The sequence below is a fragment of the Plectropomus leopardus genome, chromosome 3 (assembly GCF_008729295.1).
Source record: "Plectropomus leopardus isolate mb chromosome 3, YSFRI_Pleo_2.0, whole genome shotgun sequence".
In the NCBI taxonomy this organism is placed as follows: Eukaryota; Metazoa; Chordata; class Actinopteri; order Perciformes; family Serranidae; genus Plectropomus; species Plectropomus leopardus.
The window spans coordinates 8187787-8197289 of NC_056465.1; the positions used below are offsets into that span (position 1 = coordinate 8187787).

A 9503-nucleotide genomic window follows, 5' to 3' on the forward strand; every position below is an offset into this window, starting at 1 on the left:
TAGTTGTTAACCAAATCTTAATGAGCAGTTTTTAATCAAATTAGTGGAATTAATGAAGGATAGTTGATAAACCTATGTCAAATATAAACAAAGATTCTCAGTTATGTGCTAAAAGGTTTTTGCTCTAAATTTGGTTGTCACTGTTGGACAGTGTTCCAAACTGTTCAAAATATCTGTTTCTCCATATGAGATGAAAGCAGCTGATCAACAGAGCGGCCAGATAGCAGATAAACCAATAAACAGGCCAGTGCTGCTGCAACAAATGAACTCTGGGAGTTCACAGTGCGCCAGTTTGTTACAGCGTGCAGCTCTATCTAGAAGGCATAAGCATACGTCACATCAGACCCTGTCTTTGTAAAATCCCATCTAATCTTTCTAGCCTTATTTACAAAACAACACAGTAGCTTATTAAGGCAGAGAAACTCCACAGCAGACATCTTCTAGGCCAGCATGGAAACAGATTGGTCAACAAATCTTTCCTCTCTCAAAAGCAGGATGGAAATTTGTCTGAAGGAAGCAAGAAACTGAAAACAAACTCTTCTTTGTTTTTCTTTTTAAATACAGTTACAATTCTTGATGGAAGACGGATAACAGTGCCTGTTGTCCTCTTCCACACTACCACGAAAAACCCATGTAACCATGTTTATAACCCATGTAATTGTGATTCGGGATGCTCTGATCACATGACCTAGGCGCTACAGGCTGTCATCCGTCATATGGCAGGAGCAAAAGAGGAAGTCAGGGGGCATAGTTTAAAGAGAAACAAAGCACAAACATATGACACCAACCCAGAATACAGAATTACAATTTATATGTGGCAGTAGCTCACGATACTGTGTCCCTTCACTGAATTCATTGGTTTATGTGGGTCCAGTAATGCAGCGCCAGCGGAACTCATTGAGCTTTTTTTTTTTTTATTTTTTTCCCTTAGCAGCAGCTCGAAGAGTCTTAGTCACAGGATGGATAATTGATCCGTCTATCCAGTTTGAGCTGACCACATCAGTTAGATGGATGAGAGGAGCACCAGCCCGTTCTCATTAAAATACCACTGCTTATATGCTTTTGGCACAACACTGCAACACCAGTAGGGGTGGTGGACAGGTCCAACAAACACCGGACTTTCATACAGTGTTTGCTTCCTGTCTGAATCTAATCATCTTTTCCTACACTTAAACATGTGCCTCCTTCCCCTAACCTTCCATGACAACATGTTACAACTGGGGATGAGAACCTGCTGCAAAAGTGAGCTTGGAGACCCTGTGCAATAAATTATATTTCATTTTCAAGGTGCCTTATGTTCTGCTGCTCTGTCTGTGCCCAGAGTATGCTCTGTGTTCCAAATAACCGAATGTAGTGTATTTAAATATCCCTATAGTGCTCCTAAAGAATGGTCCAGCCCCAAAATCTATTGAACATTCTATTTGAACATTCTATGTGTAAACAATCTGACTTCTTTTTAATATCTCACCCACCTTAAATCAACACAACGTCTTTACGCCTCAAGTGAAGGTGTGATGACATGTTCCCTACGTAAGACCCATCCACGATTCTTTTCCTAAACCTAACCTAATCAGTAGGGGTGCTAATTTGTAAGATATACACACCATTGCATGAGGTTATACTGAAACGTTCTGTTCAACTTCCCCTACATAAATCATTAACAAATCTTCATCTTTAAAAGTTGACAGTCAATATAAGTATGCAGACAGGAACAGTGTGTGTATGATGTTTCCAATGTGTTTAGACAAAGTGTGTGTGTGTATATTCTCCTCCATGGTTGTGGCAGCAATGGGAGATTAATTATTCAGGCAGATTCAATCAATTGCTCAGCTGGTGGTCTCTCTCACACTCTATATATGTGTGCATGTGTTTGTTTGTTTTTTTTACAAGTTCGAATTAAGTGTGCAATTTTTTACATTGAACAGTGTTGCTGCAAATAATTTTGAGGTATCGAACATAAAAACTCGAGCTGAAAGCAAACAGGGAAAAGTCACCTTAATAATAGCTACCCAGACTGTAAACTTCTCACTCGCATGCTTTTATATGGCTGCATATCACCGAGTGGCCAAGAACATACAGAGAGCGAGGCTTCTATAAATCACAGTAAAACACAAATAGAACTCTTCTGCTGGTGGCCTTGTACAAACAGGGACAAAGGTTGCTCTTAAATTAAAGTCAGTGTTTTTTGTTTTTTTTAACTCCTCTTTCTAGCTTTTTCCTTTCTTCATGTTGCTTGTGCCTATGGCTGCCATAATGGCTTCTTGAATACTCAGAAATGGAGCAAATTAGAGATAATTATCAGACGCCAAGGCAAGGGTGGTTTTGTCTTCACCTTGTGAGTCTGTGTCATCGAAGCAAAATGTAGCCCTGGAAACACGTATTGCAGCAGAGACTATCAAAGAAGCTGTTTTGAGTACTTCGCCAGGTGTCCATATGTCTGTCTGAGAGTGGAAAGATTTTGTCAACTCAGTAATGCACAGAAAGAGATGTAGTGACATAACTTTACACGAGTGTAGTTGAAATCAAAATACATGCCAAGTTCAGTGATGGGTGTGGTCTGAGCAAAGGGCGCTGGAAGAAGGAAAGCAGCAATTGCCTACTTCACCCTGGCCCATATTTGTTTTAAGTCCTGGATTGCTGCTTGCAGCTGGTGTAATCCAACATGGTCTCTAGGTTTTAGGGCTGTTAACCTCTAGTCAGTTGGTTGATTATTTTGCTCTTGTTCAACCAAATTCTCATTGGCTGGACAGTCGCTGGTGTTACTTTAAGCCTTTGGAACCTGGATCAACATCACTTTTCTTGTGCTGCTTTCAGAACCCTTTCAAAAGTATTTAAACAGTTGAATCCTGAGCAAATTGGTTTGACTTCTTTCAAAATCATGGGAAATGAGCAGTTTTGAAAGAAACATTCCAAATATTGCAAGAAATTTGTAGATTTAGAAAACTTTTTTAAAAAAAACTAGGGGACAAATGTCTGAGGAAAACGAAAAAATCTAGGGAAAGGCTATATTTATAATGATCATAACTGAATATTTGAAGTTTTGCATTATTTTTAAGCACTTTTTTTTTTTTTACTAATTTTTAGGTAATTTTTTGAATTATTTACAAATGTATAGCTAAATTTGGGGTCATTTCTTCGGACATTGCTCATTGCCTCCTTCCTGTGTTTTCAAATCAAGCCAAGGACGGAAGGCAGGAAAAATGGATTTTGCTCTTTTAAATCCTTTAGGTTGTGAAAAAGACCTTGCATTTCTTCAAGTGCAACGTACTCTCACTTTTAAAGAAAGAAAAAAATGTATGAATTTTCAAAATTCTGACTGCTAGTTTTTTGATTACAGCATTAACTTATGCTTTTATTTTGATTACTTAAGTATGTGTTAATATTATAAAAAATACTTTTGATACAGTAAATATCAGATACTTTAAGAGTTTTACTCAAGTAATATTCTAATAGGTGGCTTTAACTACCCGTCATGTTTTAATGAGAAGTCTTTACTTTTATTTTTACCATACTTTCAAGTAAGGCTTTTGGGTACGTCATCCACCACTGGCTCACAAAATTATTACCCATATTTTGGAAAGGATCAAGGATCCCCCACACACACATCAAAAACATAACCTCGCAAGTTCCTTTGGAAGGCGTTTTTAATGATGATTTGGCGTGACAATAATTTGTTTAATTTTAGGGATGAGTTATTTAACTGCATTTGCACGGTGAGTCATTTCTGTCATGCTCAGCACACGGTTTTGTCCACGCTTAAGATGGTTGATTGCCTGATGCTTGCCTGTTTCACTGAAAAGAAGTATGCACTTGATTTGTAAAACATTACATGAAAGTGAGGACATTACTTTTTGAACTGACTGCAAATTTGCTGTAAGAGCAGCCTGTCCATTAGTGTGTGTGTGTGTGTGTGTGTGTGTGTGTGTGTGCACGCTTTTACAGAATATGTTCAAACTCAACATTCAATTACCAGTTGCCTCAGAGAGAGATTTTGGTTTAATGCCACAGTCGCACTTAATCTGAGAGATTCTATTTTAACGCCCTTGTCAGTCTCAAATCCCTCAATGAGGCTTTTTTTTCCTCCCAACATTTTATGATTTTCTCCTCTTTTACTATATTCTCATCTTCTCATCTCCCCTACTTTTTATTCTCCCCCTCCAACCGCTCCGCTCCGTCGTTTTAGATTGAAGTCAAACTCGTCCGTTTGCTCATTATCATAAAATAATGGGCTGTGGATATTGAGCAGATCCTGGCAAAACTTGACCCTGAAATACCACCAAATCCTGCATAGGCAATCATTTTCCTCTTTTCATCTTCATTTCTTTCCCATTCTTTCATCCCCTTATCTTCTTATTCCAGCCTTAATTTTTACCTGCCTATTCCAACTCCCACTTCCTAGCAAAAATTTGTTATGATCAAATATACTGCAGCTGTATTTCACACATTCATTAAGCCAGACACTTGTTAGCTTCTCTACCAGGCATGTAATTCCTCCCGTTGGCATTAGTCTAGAAGCCTATAGATGGCTCTGTGCTCACTCACAGTTGCCGCGTAAAAAGTGCTTTTCAAGCCCAATTTGTTTCCTCTCAAGTATGTGCCCATCACAGAAGGCTGGTCTTATCATCAATGCGCAAACCCAAGCGTAAAAACACACAAACATGTATCGTAGCTGAACATCCGAACAATGAAAAATGCTGAATTCGGTTAAGTTGGTCACTTTTTGCGGGGCAGGTGAGCGACACGGGGAGAGAAATTTCTTTTCATAGGAGGAGACAGTGTGCCTTTCAGGCCTAGTCACGGTCGGGTTCACCAGTCTCCGAGGATAGATGAGGACACCGCTGAACAGTGGCCCTGTTGTGGCCCTATAAAAAGTCTGAGGCTTTGGCACCTCTGCCGAACACTGGCAAGTGGCAATGAGAGTTATAGCCGTGATTCGCAGTTTTTTTTTCTACCATAAAGCTTGGCGACAAAACTACCTCCCTGTCACCGGAGTGGCTTCTCCACTTTAAGATACTGGTTTAATATACTTTAAAATACTGCAAATACCACCTATGCCAGCCTGCCCTTGGGCTGGTGTGATTGCAATTTAAAATGCTATTTGTTTTCTTCGAGGGCATTTGGCTCGTTATCAGAGCCTCCGCTGACAATCCCATAAGGCTGCCCTGACTCATGTGCCTTCTTTGAGGGCAACGCTTGAGGGTGAAATGTATAATTATGAAATCAGTGGGACTTTTTTTCTTCCAGGCTGAGAGCAAGCTGGCTTTTCAGGCTCGCTGGTGCTTGGCAAGCTGCTCTCGGTGCACATATCGGTGTTAGAGATCTGATCCTCTACAGGCAAGAATGCCAATACACCCTAAGGAATATAGATTAGAGGTGTTTGTTGGAAAGGCAGATAAAGGGTGGCAGTGTTGGTGAGGAAGGGGGGGAGGGAAAAAGGGAGGAGATGAGTATGATTGTGCATGTGTATATACTGACAAGGCATGAAAAGCAATATCGTGTAAGATTTCCTAAAAGCGGCACTGGATAATTTGTTGGTGTGTGTGTGTGTGTGTGTGTGTGTGTGTGTGTTTGCATGCTTGGTTGTTTTTCTGTGGGAGTTTCTCCTCGCATTGTGCAAAGCATTTCACACATGTCACAGCACAGCAGATTTTTTGAGCGCTATCCGGGTCAAGTACACTGCAGGAATCTTGTTATTTTCCGGGAAAAAAATAGCACAACTTATCCACAGGTAGGTTGTTGACATGTTAAGGAATCCTAATTTGCATTCACACATCCAAATTCGACATTTAAATGCATAATTTCGGGAACTCACCGCGGTTTGGAACAGCAGATAAAGTTTAACTCAGTATTTCCCATTCTCTTGCTGAATCTCGGTGCCTCTCAATTGACGATTCTGTAAACTCATCTCACAGTTTGTCAGGGCTCAATAGCAACTCCAAAAAAAAAAAAAAAAAAAAAAACACTCCAAAAACACTCGTTCACACTCAAGGATCCAAAGGTAAAAGTGATCGGCGAAGGAAGGATGCTCCGGAGCAATCCGCAGCACACCCCTGACAAACTTTGACTTTGCGCCGGAGGGTAAAAAGTCGCTTTATCCCACTGTAATTCAGTTCCTAGAAGCTTTGACCTTTCTGGTGATAATGACTTTACAAAATGAAATCATCCAGCAGGAGATGTAGTCAAGAGGAGCGGAGGAGAGAGAGGAGGAGGAGGAGGAGAGAGACTCAAGGAGCGCAAAGGGGCTGTCGATTTAGAAGATTAAAAAGACGCGTTTGCGCATTTGTTTCAGCCAGGTCCAGATGCGACGGAATGCTACCGGGACGCGGACAGCCGCCCCACGAAGATGGTAAAATATCCCGTTATGAATTCCAACCCCGGCGCTGTTTTCCCCCCTTCTACTTGACCCGCCTACTCCGCATCGCTGTGTGGAGAAAGGAGCACAGGAGCGGAGAGATCCTGTGGGAAACTGTAGGTAGGCGCCCGGCAGCAGATAACAGGCTTCGGCGCCTCAGCTCTCTCCTGTGCCCCTCTCTCACTTAGTCACATGTTTAAGACACAAGTAAGCCTCTGTAATAGCTGCCAAAGGAGTGTAGACTGAGGTAGGCGACGTGGGGAGAATGTTAACAAGCGTTTTGGTAACGGTCTTTTTCTCCCCTACTCACTTTAAATGAATGGCAAAGAGCGGAATGACACTCTTGTCATTAACTTTACGCCCTAATATTTAGTGTCGCAGTTATTTATAAAGAGGAGTAACTGAACATTCCCATAACTGCTTGGCTGCTCCGGTTTAAAAGAAAAAAAAAAAGCGCCATCAGAGAGGACGTCAACATTTTAAGTCGTTATCTGTCTGAGCTGTCACATTAGTAAGAGGGGAGCGAAGGTGTTGAGCATAATGCCTAATCCTCTTTGGTTTTGTCTTGTGAAGCATGCCTATGCATGAATCATGAGTCATTAAGTGGCACTGCAAAAAGGCAGCTCTGCTAAAAAATCACCATGCAGCACAGACTATAGCCACTGAGTGAGTGAATGGATGCTGGCATTTTCATAATGACTATGACAGCACACATTACAGTAACAGGGATCAGAGCTGTTAAACTGTGCACCGAGGTACCTGATTTCATTTCAGATTGCATTGATCATAACTAGCTCTAGAGCGGGTAGGATTTGAAACGGTCAGGGATATTCTTTTTTTGTGTGTGTCTTTTTTTTGTCTGAATTATTGAATTTTAATCCCTCAGTGATGTGGGCACTCTTCTGTTTAAGTGGGTTTTAAGCCCATTGTGGCTAAAAGTGAATTTTAAATAGTATGCACATTAAATATCAGATATTGCAATGCAAAAATCTATATCCTTTTCGTTCTCCACAACCTTTAGGGAGAGCACATTTTTAGTCACTGCATCTTGATGAAAAACTGATCGGTAGAGATGACTGAGTCATCTCTACCGATCAGTTCTGTTACACTATAAAAAATCCACTAGATGTCACTATAGTATGCCTTCTCAGTTTGCCTTTATTAAAAAAAAAAACAACAACAACAACATAAAACTCAAATATTAATTTTAAAAACATGCTTCATCCAATGGTTAATATTTGTCCAAGAAGAAGATGAAGATAGTGAGGCTAAGCTAATATTATTAAAATGGACTATTTGCACAAAATAAAATAAAATAAAAATAAACTTGCTGATGTACTTTTTTTTAAGTATGTTGTTTTATACTGTCGAAATCCATGCTCAACCAAATAATGTGTGTGTATATATATATATATATGTGTGTATATATATATATATATATATATATAGTCACTGTTGTTATAACTTTATGTGATTCCATTAAGTATTTGATGAAAATAGAACATCAAAACATATGATTTTTCACAGTTTCTGCCATGTTTTTGAATTACTGTTATGGTAAATATTCAGAATACATATTTTGTGGAAATAATGACAGTACAGTACTACTCACTCCATGGTAAAACATTGGTATATGTTGGTATACTAACATATTACAAGTACAGTCTGTTTAACCATTACCATGAAGTGACATCTCAACTGTTGTTACATACTTAAAACATGACATATATATATATATATATATTCTTTATCCTTTTTTTAAAAAAAGATTTTTGTTATTATTGCTCCAAGGACATTTTTTCCTCTATTGTTTTTTTATTAAACAGACGGCAACAGAAATATGTTGTGAATACTGATAAACGATATACTGAGAATACTGAGACATGTGACTAATGTGCTTGGATAGGGTGCTATACCATATACAGTACAATGTGGGTGGTGTCCGGAGCTCATTATTCTGCCAGGTCTAAATAAAAGAACCTAAATCTACCCAGAAACAGCAGAAATTAATCCCTGAAAGCAATCAGGTCTTGGAATTCTACAGGCACAGCAGCCTCAGTGTGGTGCTAATTAACCCAGTTCCCCGTGTGTTTCAGTGTCCATTTAGTATGCTGTGCTGTGCCGTGGCTGTCCGCGGTTCTGAAGTTGATTTATGTCGCATCCCAGCAGAGATTTGTGCCAGATTCGGTGTGACACACAGACTCCGTTCTATATTCCTAACTGTCAATTCCGATCAGGATGGTGCCGCGAAAAGTGACAACTTGTTAGAAAAATGCCATTAATTTAACCATTTCCTTAAGTGTATTCATCCATCTGTATGCAACGTTAGAGAGAACGACAGCGTTGTAGTCATCCCAGTCCATTTATCATCCATATTAAAGCCATCCTGCTCTGTGGTTGTTGTTGCAGATGATAAGCTTGTGGATGCGGTGCTGTCCATGGTGCTGAATAACCAGCCTCACTGTTTGGAGCCCCTGGGATCATCAAAGTTTAACTTTTAGATTAAAAACCACTTAAATGCTTGATTGGATAAGTGATTCAGAGTAAAGCAAAGCATTACCAAGAGTGCTCTCCTTACATAACATTAAACAAAACATAATAATTACTAACCACTTAATGTGATTATGTTGTTTGACAAAAACACTTCACCAGAACCAACATTTCACCACCATACTTTTTTTTTCTCCAAATGGCTCTTTATCGGAAACAGTGTCCCTTTCTTCTTGGCCACGACCCGCTAAGTACTGTAATTCCATTAATTTTGCTATCACTCATTAATGACCGCCATTAGCATATTAATGAGTGATGTTCATGAAACGGATCTCCATCATGTCTGGTGGAACTGGAGCAACCCGGTGGATTTGCCGCTCCAGCGTCTGTGATGAGCAAGGCTGTGTAACTAATTTACACCTTAAGCACAGTCTCATTAGAGGACCTGGGAGTGTCTGGAGAGAATCACATTCATTTCAGCTCTGTGACTGTCTGGACGAGTGCAGGAAATGTTCCTCCAATAGAGAGAGGGTTGTCACGTGCAGCATTTGGTCTTTTTTTCACTGTCATTCCTCACTTCTTAATGCCAGCATTCTGTTCAAAAACGAGTTCACGTTCATGTCAGAGATGAGTCATCCTGAATCAGAGATAATCTGTTTTT

General features: G+C 39.8%; 1 protein-coding gene across 1 annotated transcript in view; it reads right to left on the reverse strand.

Moving 5' to 3' along the window:
- Positions 1 to 5912, reverse strand: part of brinp3a.2 (bone morphogenetic protein/retinoic acid inducible neural-specific 3a, tandem duplicate 2) — a 66125-nt gene extending 60213 nt beyond the window's left edge. Inside the window, exon 1 of the mRNA XM_042483317.1 lies at positions 5813 to 5912. The gene's annotated coding sequence lies outside the window, so the exon portion shown is untranslated. The remainder of the gene's footprint in view (positions 1 to 5812) is intronic.
- Between the last annotated feature and the right edge of the window lie 3591 nt (positions 5913 to 9503).